A 13,238-nucleotide genomic window follows, 5' to 3' on the forward strand; every position below is an offset into this window, starting at 1 on the left:
CATGTTAGAGTAGTGCCTCTGTAGGTAGAGTTTCACCTGTATTTTAAACCTTTACTTGCACGTGCTTTATGTTTTTTCCACCTCCTCCTTCTGTTCACAAACACAAATATACTTTATTATAGAAAAACACTGCTGAATTAAAGACTGATATTGAGAGTTTACTTTCTGATATAGTGCCTTTTTATTACATCTCTTTACAATGAAAACACACAAGCAAGCTCCCCTAGCTAACATTCCCTGTCCCTGCCTCATGCAAGTCAGCAGCCCAGGGTATATGACTCACCCCACGGAAGGTTCATGCCACAGCACCACTGCAAACTAAACAAATTCTTTCCACGTTAGACTTAGGGTTAAAAAAAGAAGTTGTGTCCTAAAGGAGAGAGATACAATTTTGAAAGGAACACTAGAAAGAAAATAAAAAGGAAATGAGACCTCAGTCGACCACGTGCTGAACCAGACTGCCAGGCTTCCTCCCTCCTTTGTTTCTGCTGTGGCTGCCTGTGAGTGGGGGCTTTCCACAGAAGGCTGCGGGTCCAGGAACCGGGGCAGGACTTACCGACCTCACCGGAGTGTGGCCAAGGACAGAAGTTCTCTGTACTGAAGAGAAACCTTGTCTAGTATGGAGCTCTAAGTTCTGTACTTAAATGTTCCCTGACAGGGGGTGGGGCTGGGGAGGGTGTAAAACAAAAAATTATTCTGACTTTTTAAAATGGTATGTAAGACTTTATTCAGGACAATTGCAATTGGTGTCCACACTGTCACAACAGGGGACAGAGATCAGGTGCAACTCCCAATACATGAACAAGGAGCCAGACGTGGTGGCTCAAACCTGTAATCCTAGCACTTTGGGAGGCTAAGGCAGACAGGTCACTTGAGGTCAGGAGTTCAAGACCAGCCTGGCCAACATGGTGAAACCCCATCTCTACCAAAAATACAAAATTAGCCAGAGGTGGTGACAGGTGCCTGTAGCAGTCCCAGCTACTAGGGAGGCTGAGGCAGAAGAATCACTTGAACCCAAGAAGCAGAGGTTGCAGTGAGCTGAGACTGGGCCACTGTACTCCAGCCCAGGCAACAGAGTGAGACTCCTTATCAAAAAAAATTATAAAATTAAAATGAAAAACAAAAAAGAACAAGGGGATATTTACAGCAGGTTGAGGGGGTTCAGCAGATGAAGATGATTTCAGGATCGGGGTTCTTGCTAAACTGATCAAGTGGATTCTTGTTGAAGCCAGTCCAGGGTGATCCGATATGGAGGATCAAGGGTTCTCAATAAACTGGCAGCAGGATCCCTGTTGAAACTGAGCTTTGCAGGCCTAGCAAGGACAAGGACCACGGTGGAGGGCTTGGAGGAGCCTGACTCAAGTTTGGTCAAGGAGAGAGTTTTTGTCAGGGGTTATGTGGACTTTTCCTTCATGTTCCTTTAAAGAGCATGCCCATCTTCCGGGACTTCCTCTTTCTGTTTAAGTTACTACAGCTTCTCATGCACTTTATGTGGCTGCAAAGGCAGAGCAAGACAGGCTGCTGGCCCAGAATGGCTAATGATCCAGCAGCCTCAGGCTACGGGTCAGGAGTGAGGAAGCCAGGCTGGCCTTCTGGGTGTGGAGTTGCCCTGAAGCTTCCTCTCTCCACCCAGCCCTTTGCCCCTGCACTATACCAGAGCCCTGCAGAGCAGAATCTAGGCTCCCGGGAACGTAACGCTCCTGGGAAGGTGATGCTCCTGGGAAGATGACGCTCCTGCTGGCACATGGCCTTGTGGGGCTTCCACGTGGTTTGCCCTTGGTCCTGTCTCTGAGAGGTCTTCTGGTTGCCTCAGTCTCCTCACACCCCCAGGATCCGAGTCCAGGCCTACCTGGTTCCCGGGCACTCCCTGAATGGCTCCCATCTCTTCCTTCCACAGAAGGCAGGCGAGGTCAGTTCTCCCTTCCCTCCTGTCTCTGGAGCCCTCGGTCCACACCCAGGCCTGTCCCATGGACGTGTCATGCAGCTGCTTGCTTCATGTTCTTCTAGCTTTCTCCCTGAGCCACAGGCAATGCTTTTCAAAAGCAGTGAAAAGTTCAGCAGAGTTCTTTTTTTTTTTTTTTTTGTCAAGGTAATAAAATCTGCAGTGATAAAAATAGCTATTAGAAGTTTAGGAAAATGTCATCTTGGAGTCGAAGAATGAGGATGGACTAGGCTAAATAGTGTCCTGACAAATACCTGTCCACCTAGAACCTCAGAAAGTGACCTTATTTGGAAACAGGCTCTTTGCATATGTCATTCTCGCAGATGAAGTCCTCCTGGATTTAGGGTGGGTCCTAAATCCAGTGACTGGCGTCCTTATAAGAAGACCACGTGAAGCCACAGGGAGGCGTGGAGAGGACACCATGTGACCACGGAGACAGAGACTGGAGTGCAACGTCTAGGACCCAAAGAGAGCCAAGGAATTCTGGCACCACCAGAAGCCAGGAGAGAGCCGGGACATTCTCCCAGAGCTTCCGGAAGGAACCTAGCCTGCCCACACCTTGCTTTTGGACTTCTGGCCTTCAGAACTCTGGGAGAAGAGCTTCTGCTGCTTGCAGATACCCACTTTGCAGTCATTTGTTAAAGCAGTCCCAGGACACGAAGCCACAGCGTAGCCACAGGCTTGGGCTGGGTTCCAGGTCAGCACTGACTCCCTCCTCACTTTACCTTGTATCACAGCAAAGCCCACAGCCAGGAAGAGAGGGTCAAACTGCAATGGCTCTCACTTCTGAGCATCATAACGAAAGCCAAAGACAGCACCATTTACCTAAATCAGACAGCCTACAGAATCTTCCAGTCTGAAATAAGAAATGGCACGCGTTCTAGCCATGGGAATTACAGGGCAGGGGAGATCCTTCCCCTTAACTAGTCAGTGGTTGAAATTTCTTTTGCAGCAGAAATTTTAAGTGGTAGCTTGAATGTTTAATGTTTGCAGCATTAGAATGCTCTAGTCTCCACGTACTGATTTAAAGAGTTAACAGAAATCCTTACAGGAACAGCAGTAGGATCGCTGATTTCCGAGAGCAGCTTCCTGACACCCCCGCCCCAGCACCCCTGGGTCCAGTCACCATTCAGATACATCTTTTGATGGGCTGCAAGGAAAAGAACAGTGTCAGAGGACAAGGACGGTTTACATACAACTAACTGAAGCCCTTTGATAAGCTCCCCTCTCATCTCCAGTCTAACCCATCTCTGCAAATAAAAGCTATCACCATCAGATCTGGGTGTGCCATTCTTCCAGTTGTGTATGCAAGAGGGTGGGAGTTCAGGGGGGTTGGAATTCTTCTTTTCAAAACCCTGATAAGCTTTTCTGAAACAGCAGCCTTCCCGAAGCTTCTGCTTAGAGCGTATTAATCCTCTATTGAGAGCTGATAATGAGATGTATTTTGCTTTCTTTTCTTTAAATGGATAAAAGGATAATGCTTTTTCTTTCCTTTCTTTTTTTTTTTTCTTGGCCTCCAGTGTCTATGCAAGTTATTTTTCGGTCCATTAAAATGAATCATTGTTTATCATGTTGGTTTTCACATTGCACAAAATGAAGAACAATGGAGTTTTCTTTGTTAAAAGATGGGGGCTTCTCTTCTCGGGCAATCGTGTTCAGAAGATAAGACTTTCTCAGAGTTCCACACACTTCTTTCTTTTCACACATGTGTTACGTTTATTTTCTGACTGAAGTCTCCAAAACAAACATTATGACTGCTGGTGAAATAGATCACATGTTACTACCGTACAAGAGAGACCAAATCACAGTGGCTGCTTTTGTTTTTAATTACGACCACCTCGGATGGGTCCTGAGTGCTGAGCCAAAGCTCTGTTTTCCTTTCTTTTCTTTTTTTTTTTTTTTTATCTTTTCAAAATTCCTTTGAGGCAGGTGGGGTAAACCCTCAACTCACTGAGGAAATTCATATTGTTGAAGAGGATTAATAGAGAAGGGGTGGGAAAAGGAAAGTCTCAGGGGTGTTTTTGGGCCTCATTAAAAGGTCACAGAGCCCTCTGTGTTCTCTCCCTCCGAGGGTCTAAACCTGAATGTCTTTTATCTGCTTCATCAAGCAATGCACGTCTAATCGGGCCGTGAGGGTGCTCCATGTAGCTCCTGAGCACTTGAAATGGGGCTAGTGGGAATTGAGGAGTTCTGTAAGTAGAAATAGGTTGAGTACAAATAAATAAACTGATTAAAAATATCATCAATAACATTTTAAAATTGATGATAACTTGCCATGCACCTTATTTGTGTATTTGCTTGTTGATTGATTGCCCGACTTGCCCTCTGGGACCCAGACTGCTAGAAAACATGTCTCCCTAAGTACCGCCAGGAATGCTAATCCCATGACATTCCACAGGAAACAAAAGGCGCTGGGGTCAAACTGAGAAAAACTGCAGCAGAGTTCCACTGGGGATTTGAAAAGACCTGAGCGTATAAAAGGCTCCCGAGCCCTGCAATAAAGACAGGCATCTAACTTTGTTAATATGTTAATATGGCATTTCAGAAATCCATGACCACAGGACTCCTGCCCCCTCTGACTTTTTTAATGCTGGCCTACTACCAATTAACCTCTCAAGAAACTGCCATTCAGGACTTGAATAGCTGCAATGGAAAGAGAAAAATGGGGCAAAGCTTTGGACCCACAGTCCAAAGGGAAGGACTCCTTTTAATCCAATGGGTTATAGCAAGAGCATGTTGAGGACTCATAACTGGGAACTGCAACAGCAGGTGTTTTTTTTTTGTTTGTTTTGTTTTGTTTTGTTTTTTTGAGACAGAGTCTTGCTCTGTGGCCCAGGCTGAGTGTAGTGGCATGATCCCGGCTCACTGCAACCTTCATCTCCTGGTTCAAGCGATTCTCCTGCCTCAACCTCCCAAGTAGCTGGAATTACCGGCGTCTGCCACCATGTCCAGCTAATTTTTGTATTTTAGTAGAGACGAGGTTTCACCACGTTGGCCAGGCTGGTCTTGAACTCCTGACCTCTAGCGATCCACTCGCCTCGGCCTCCCAAAGTGCTGGTATTACAGGCATGAGCCACCATGCCTGGGATTGCAATATCCTTTTTAATCTTACAAACATGTGTCCGTGCCTGGAGGACCCAGTTGCAGGGACACACACTTCAATGCGGTCCAATCTCCTTGCCTGCACATTCAGTCCTTTTAAAGCAGCTTGAAACCAATGAAATAAGTGCTTTAACAATAAAGAGTGAAGAGGAGGTCAGGAGGTCAGGAGATCGAGACCATCCTGGCTAATACGGTGAAACCCCGTCTGTACTAAAAAAAAAAAAAAATTACAAAAAATTAGCTGGGCGTTGTGGCGGGTGCCTGTAGTCCTAGCTATTCAGGGAGGCTGAGGCAGGAGAATGGCATGAACCCGGGTGGAGCTTGCAGTGAGCCAAGATCGCCCCACTGCACTCCAGCGTGGTCAACACAGCCAAGACTCCGTCTCAAAGAAAAACAAAACAAAACAAAACAAAACGAGTGAAGAGAATAGAGTTTTGTATTGAAGATCATTTTGTTGGTTAAGTATCTTTCTCAACACACAAGCCATAGGCTGTGTAAGTGGAGATGAATATCTCATTCGTCTCACACTGAATCTTCAGCCCGAAACTTCGCGGTCTGGAGTGACAGGGGCATGAAGGTTGGGTACACTTCCATCTTCAGAGCAGTGGGAGGGAAGGTGGCTGACAATGCAGCTGAGGAGGACAGGCTGAATTTGGTAAGGGCAAGCAGGTGCCAGGTGCCGTGACTGATTTCTGAGCCCAGGATGCTCTGCCGGCGTTTCCCACATCCCCAGAGAAGACCTGAAGGTGGAGTCCTTGTCTTTTCAGTGCCTGGCTAAGAGGGAGGTGAGTCTTGGGGGAGAAAGGTGGTGCACTTTGGGTGGAGGAATGGAAACTTACTCTGTTTGAATTCCTTTTTCATAGCCTGATGTTTGCTTGGGTTTTGAGAACAGAAACCAAAAAGACACAACTCACACCCCCTTGCCCAAAACTGCTTTTTATATGTGGTAAGTTTAATTCTTGAAAGAGAGAGAATAAAAAGTACATTTTATAGGATTCATTTTTACCTTTCTAATGCATATGTACATGTATATTTGAGAAAAAATTCCTCTAGTTGACTTTTTACTTGCCGAAGATCTGAACAGGATTGAAAGATGAAAGACCACCGTGACTCCCTTTGACAAACATGCACACACGTGAGCTCACTGCTCCTGCATGTCTCATTCATTATGCTAATTGGCTTTGGGCAGACTCTCACAAACATGTCTTTAGGAGGTCCCTAGTGTAATTCTCAGTCTCTTAATTACATAGACTCATCTTTGGAGTCTGAATAAAATAGGTGAATGAATTTTCCTCCTGTAAACACTGCACTCAGGCACCTGCTATTGGCTGCATGATGTGTTAAAGCTCACCATCCCACCCAGATAAACCCCAAATAAACTGACTAGTTTATTTTAATGGTGCCATCATCTGCAACCCCATGTTCATGCCTTCACATTATCTAAGACTTGGGCACTCAATGGACTTCGGACTTCTAGCTTTTCTTTCCTCAGAAAGGTTCTCCACATGGCCATTCTTAGGGGTGGCCCAGCAGCACCCAGTCTCACAGGGCTGCCTCAGTCTCCAGGTCCTAGCTTTTTGCATCTGCGTGCCATTGCAGCCACCATTGTTCATGGCCAAACTGTGGAACTCATAATGGATTGAATGGCAGTAGTGCCGATATTCTGCTCATTCTTTACAGATAACACCAACCACAGGGGAAGCAGAATCTAATTAGCTCTTATGTGGTGCAGTCGACAGCAAGAGGGCAGAGGTGGTCCGTATATTGGGTTCCCCTGTTAAGAGCTTGCTGGGAAGACCAGTTGAAATTCTTGAATCACTTCATGCTATTGTCTTGACATTTGCTGTGACCTTCTAACAGCCTGTAGAGCAGGGTCCCTGTCTTGTTCTGGTTTTCCTTGAGCCTAATTGGGCTCCTTTCATGGATTTGGGTGTCCTTGGTATCCGATCATTGCTGGGACCTGACTCAAAATCCTGGAAGAAAGGTCTTTGGCTGGCGCCTCTTCCTGGGTTCTGTTGTTCTTCAGGTAAACACAGCTGGGAGCAGAATGAAGGTGGGGATGGAGAACCAAACAGCCTGTTAAGTGACATTGACTTTCGTGCTGTGTTTTTCAGCTATCTGGGGACCCAAGTGTTCATTCCAAAGGGATCAATTGAAAAATTTAATCTCAGCGTTTACAAATCAAACTCAAAATACAAGGATATTCAGGCCCTAAGAAAGCTAGCTCCTCAAATCCTAACTCATAAGAAAACTATGTGCACCAGGATGAGGGTGAACTTATCTCTTGTGATTCATAGTATTTGCCTGAGAACTGAACCAGCCTTCAGCTGGAGCTTACTCAAAGGTTGAACTACAGATGGAAGCTTGGGGGATGATTATAAAATCACGACATATAGTGCTTAATGTTCCCAAGAGGGCATTTAATCCCCCCCTTAATGGATCAATCGCTCTTATTCTTCTTGAATAATTTTTCTACTCCTAAAACCAGGTCTGATCCATTACCTAGAATCAGAATGTTCTCTACCTTTGGCAAAGCTAGTGGCAAAGTCTTACTGCTACCTTTTGTTTTGGCTGTAGACTCAATGTCAGCTGCTGCTTATTTCATTTCATGAATCAGCAAATATCTGTGTATGTGTGTGTGTGTCTGTGTGTGTGTGTCTGTGTGTGTGCATGTGTGTGTGTGAGAGAGAGAGAGAGACAGACTGTAGGCTTTATTGATGCACTTGTAACTGGAACTCTCTTCTCACCTCTTAGACCTCAGCTCTCTGCAGAGAGACCCCTTAAGTAACTGACCAAAACTAACCAGCCCTGTTACTCACTACCATGCCTGTTTTTTTTTTTTTTTCTCATCATGAGCCATGATGAACTTGTTTGCCTGCTCCTTTTCTACCTCAACTTTCTTGAAGACAGAGATCTGCTTTCTTTTTTGAGACAGAGTCTTGCTCTGTTGCCCAGGCTGGAGTGCAGTGGCACCATCTCGGTTCACTGCAACCTCTGCCTCCTGGGTTTCAAACAATTCTCCTGCCTCAGCCTCCTGGATAGCTGAGACTATAGGCACCTGCCACCATACCTGGCTAATTGTTTTTTTGTATTTTTAGTAGAGACCAGGTTTCACCATGTTGACCAGGCTGGTCTGGAACTCCTGACCTTAGGTGATCCTCCTGACCTTAGGTGATCTACCTGCCTTGGCCTCCCAAAGTGCTAGGATTACAGGCATGAGCCACTGTGCCTGGCCAAAGTTTGCTTTCTTTATTTTTTGTTTAATCCATGTCCAATACAGTGCCTGGCCTAACTCAAAAGCTATTTATTGAATGCACAAAATGTGCACATGAGACATTTCACAAGAAAAGTGGCTTGGTAGGATTTGGTAAATGAAGAGGCTAGATCTATGAAAGTTCTCACCAGTCACAGTGGTATCCTCAGAGACAGGACGGTAGGGAAAGATTGGGAGAATTTCTTCAGGAATGTGAGGAATTTTGTAGATATTTGGCATCTCCGCCCTCATGGTGAGTAGCCAGAAAGAAACAGACCCATAGGAGACAGGGAACAAGAACATAGAGAAGATAGCCAAGATTGAGAAAGTGGCCAGTGAAGCCACAAGAGCAGGTGCATTTTCACAGGGGCAGAGAGTAAAAACTAACAACCAAGGGTGTGGGCAAATGCCAAGACAGCCTCAAGAAAAACAGGCAAGAACCAAGCTCTGGGAAAGTAGCACGTCAGGCCTCGGCTTCGGGGATGGGGTAAGCCTGTCAGAGCCCCCACATGGCTTTCAGACTACACAGAGTTTAACCCAGCAGCTTACCCTCACCCCAAATCTTTACAAATCACCTAAGAGCTAGAAGGAGCCTATAGGGTATTTTGCCCAACACTCTTATTTTGTAAATGAAAAACAATGAGTTAGAATTGGACCTGGTTACTGACAGAGGTTGGTCTACCATCTAAATGTGCCTTCTCGTCCAGCATTTCCTCCACTTCCCATGTGTCTAGAACTTTGAATTAAAACAACTGACTGGGCACGGTGGCTCATGCCTGTAATCCCAGCACTTTGGGAGGCCAAGGTGGGCAGATCATGAGGTCAAAAGATCAAAACCATCCTGGCCAACATGATGAAACCCTATCTCTACTAAAAATACAAAAAATTAGCTGGTGGTGGTGGCACGTGCCTGTAGTCCCAGCTACTCAGGAGGCTGAGGCAGGAGAATCGCTGAAACACCTGGGAGGTGGAGGTTGCAGTGAGCCGAGATCGCGCCACTGCACGCTAGCCTGGCAAAAGAGCGAGACTCCACTTCAAAACAAAAACAAAAACAAAAACAAACCATATTCTAAGTATTTCAAACATCTGTCTATTGTCTATAGGATTCACTCCTCTCTGGTTTCTTAGCAGAGAGAGAAAATAGTCAAATCAGAACGATAGCCAATTATTTCAATACTGAAACCACATTTTGAAGAGTTCACTGAACTAAATGAAGGACCTAAGCTGGTCTATTCACTATAAGCAGACTTCACACATGAAAAATGGGACATTTTCTGGATGACTGACACTGAATTCAACTTGGACAGTGAGCTAGCATCCAGGAGAGCTAGTTACCTTGGTTTTAATAAACCCCAGAGACCGGACTTCCAGTCCTGTCTACTCAGTAGAATCAATTAAAGTTAGTTTCCCCAGCTACAAATATCTACAAATGTTAGATAAAATAGGACGTTTATTTAAAATACATAGTTGAATTAACAAAGACATAGACCCTCAGATGCTAGAAACAAAGAGACCATTAAAAGCCATACCAATATAGTGTGTGTCAAAGGTATAGTCATCAGGGTGTAGAGCAGGGAGTTATTTGACCCAGAAATAGAGTTTTAAGTCAGCACCCACATGAAGACAGGAAAGGTGGTTTGGCGTAGAGTCGGAACGGAGACCTTTATATAAAGCTGAGATCTTTGAAACTCACCACCTTCAATGAAGAGGAAACAAAACCAACCCATCGATGTGCCGCTACCCAGGGCTCAGAAAAGAAAAAAAAAGTCCGAATTTAAATTACTTGTATGGGGCAGGAAACTGTAAGTTAAGCTTGTAACATATAAATTGGCCCTGGGTTGATAATACCCCTGTAGTAATTCAAGATATTGAGGTAATAAAATTATCTTGAAAGATTAAAAAATAAGTATGTTTGAAGTTATGAAATTGATTTCAAAGAAGAAATAGAAAATGTAAGGAAGAACAATGCATAATGAAAACAGGACAGATTGACAAAAGGAACACCTAGAAGCATGAGGGATAGTTTGAATTGAGGATAGATTGAATAGATTTAGCTACGCTCTCTACTTTTTGTCATTACTTATCATTAGTTTATTATAAAAGACAGATACGGAAATTATTTACATGACGAAAGATTTTAGAACTTCAGTGGAATGGGCAGCTTCGGTTGATGTCATTTAATAGTGATGTATTTCAGTCTATACACTTTCCAAGAATGCACCATCTCTTTTTTATGTATTTATTTTTTTGAGAAAGAGTTTCTCACTCTGTCACCCAGGATGGAGTGCAATGGCATGATCTCGGCTCACTGCAACCTCTGCCTCCTCGGTTCAAGTCATTCTCCTGTCTCAGCCTCCTGGGTAGCTGGGGTTACAGGCATGCACCACCATACTTGGCTAATTTTTATATTTTTAGTAGAGATAGGGTTTCACCATGTTGGCCAGGCTGGTCTTGAACTCCTGACCTCAGGTGATCCTCCTGCCTTGGCCTCCCAAAGTGCTGGGATTACTGGTGTGAGCCACCGTGCCCAGCCGGAATGTCACCGTCTCTAAATAAGAAATAATCGTTGTCATCTGGAATTACTTTGGTGCCTCCATATTCTAGAAGAACTTTATCTCCAACTCTCATGCTAACTGGTTGAATCTCTCCACCCTTTCTTTCCTTTAGAACCTAATTCAACAGCTACGACTATTGCTTGCAATACTTTTCCTTGAGATTTTTCTGGAAGTATAATGCCCCCTTTGGTTACAGTTATGGTGGCACTCTTTTCAACAAATACTCCATCAAAGAGTAGAAGAAACTTTCTAAACGCTTGTGCTGCCATAACTGCCTCTGCCGCAGACTCATACTTCGCTCTCGTGCAGCACCACAAGGAGAGATCCCTCTATTTTTAATTTATAATGACATCCTCCTTTGTTTTTTTTTTTTTTTTTTTTTGTTCCAAAAAGAGTCTCATTAAAAACAAAACAACAACAAAAAAACAGTGAAATGTTGAACTTTTAAAAAAAATGTTTACTTTAAGTTCTGGGATGCCTGTGCAGAATGTGCAGGTTTGTTACATAGGTATACATGTGCCACTGTGGTTTCCTGAGCCTATTAACCTGTCATCTAGGTTTTAAGCCCCACATACATTAGGTATGTGTCCTAATGCTCTCCCACCCTTTGCCCCCCACCCCACGACAGGCCCTGGTGTGTGATGTTCCCCTCTCTGTGTTCATGTGTTCTCATTGTTCAACTCCCACTTACGAGAGTGTTGAACGTTTTACAAGGTTGAATAATGTTCTTTAAAATTTATGTCTACCTGGGACTTCAAAATTGGCCTTTGCACACAGGATCTTTGCAGATGTAATCAAGCAAAGATGAGGTCATATTGGATTAGGGTGGTCCCCATCTAATGACTGGTGTCCTTATAAGGAGACCGTGTGAAGACACAGAAATACAGAAATATGGAACACAAATCCACATGATGACAGAGGCAGAGAGGGGAACAATACAGTTGCAAGCCAAGAAATGCCAAGGACTGCTGGTATAGGGGTCAAGGGAACTTTCCTTCCATCCTCTGAAGATGTGATGATTTGAGTCTCTGAAATAAATGTCACAGCAGATAGATTAACAGGAGAAAAGGCACACAAATTTATTACATGCATAAGGCCAGGGAGTCCCACAAAATATGAGACTCAAAGAAGGGCCAGGTGGTTGAAGCTTAGGTAGCATTTTAAGCTACGGAAAGAAATGGGGGCTTGGGGCTTCCAGTGGGGGGAGTTGGCAACAGGTTATGGAAGGTGAGGAGAGGAAATATTTAATGTATTGTAAATTAAAGGTTGTCTTGTTAGGTGGTTGTCTCTCAGGTGGCAGCCCTGAGAAAAAAAGGTAACACTGTTGCAATCTCTGGACTCTGTCTGGGCTGCTAATATGATCTTTCCTAGACCTGTCTTTAGGCTGATAAGAAGACCTCAGAGAAAGCTTCTGCTTGCATCTGCCTGTTGGTTTACTGATGTAGATAGATGTAAATTTCTTTTACAAAAGGACAGCTTTTTAGAGCTATTTCTGTGTCTGCAGCTTCTCTGAATAGCTATCTCGATATATGCCAAAAAAGTATATTTTGGGGTGGCATATTTTGGTCTCCCACACTGGCAACCGCCAAAAGCTCGGATTCTTCCTTAGAGATTCAGAGGCAGCATGCTCCTGCAGACACCTTGATTTTAGATGTTCAACCTTCAAAACTGAGAGAAGTAACTTTCTGTTGCTTTAATCAACTCAGTTTGTGGTAATCTGTTACGGCAGTTCTAGAAAACTAATACAAACATATATTCAATAAAAATTCAGACGGAGGAAACAGAGAGGTTTCAAGCAAGGCAATATTTGAAGAACATATAAGTGAGAATTTTCCAAGTTAGACAAAAGATAAGATTCATCAAATTTCAAGTCGTCAAATTCAGCAAATAAAAATATGAAATTTCCAGTCAAATTTGAATTTTAGTTAAGCAAAAAATAATTTTTTAATACAGGTATGTTCTATGCAATATCTGAGTCATATTTACCTAATTCAAATTTAACTGGGCTGCCTGTAATTTGTCTGGAAACCCTACTCAAATTGGACAGAGAGTCCTGAACAGGACACATGCAAAATAAACATATGCCTAAATGAATCACCACGAAACCGCTGAGCAATGATAACAAAGCGAAAAACCTTTAAAAACCGCCACAGAAGCCAAAACACTGGATGACAGAGATTTATCTTTAATGATAACAGAAACCAAGGATAAGTGGAATTAGAAACTCCAAGGGCCAAGGAAGAGCTGTCAAATGCATTCAGACACATGGTCATTCAAGAGTAAGGACAACCTAAAACGTTTTATTACAAGGCCCATCGCAGTGGCTCATGCCTATAATCCCAGCACTTCCGGAGGCCAAGGCAGGGGGATTGTTTGAGGTCAAGAG

At 43.9% G+C, this 13,238-nt stretch overlaps 1 pseudogene; it reads right to left on the bottom strand.

Annotated features, from left to right (window-relative positions):
* Positions 1-10,802: 10,802 nt before the first annotated feature.
* On the bottom strand, positions 10,803-11,121 carry LOC111553729 (annotated as a pseudogene).
* Between the last annotated feature and the right edge of the window lie 2,117 nt (positions 11,122-13,238).

The sequence above is a fragment of the Piliocolobus tephrosceles genome, chromosome 11 (assembly GCF_002776525.5).
Source record: "Piliocolobus tephrosceles isolate RC106 chromosome 11, ASM277652v3, whole genome shotgun sequence".
NCBI lineage: Eukaryota > Metazoa > Chordata > Mammalia > Primates > Cercopithecidae > Piliocolobus > Piliocolobus tephrosceles.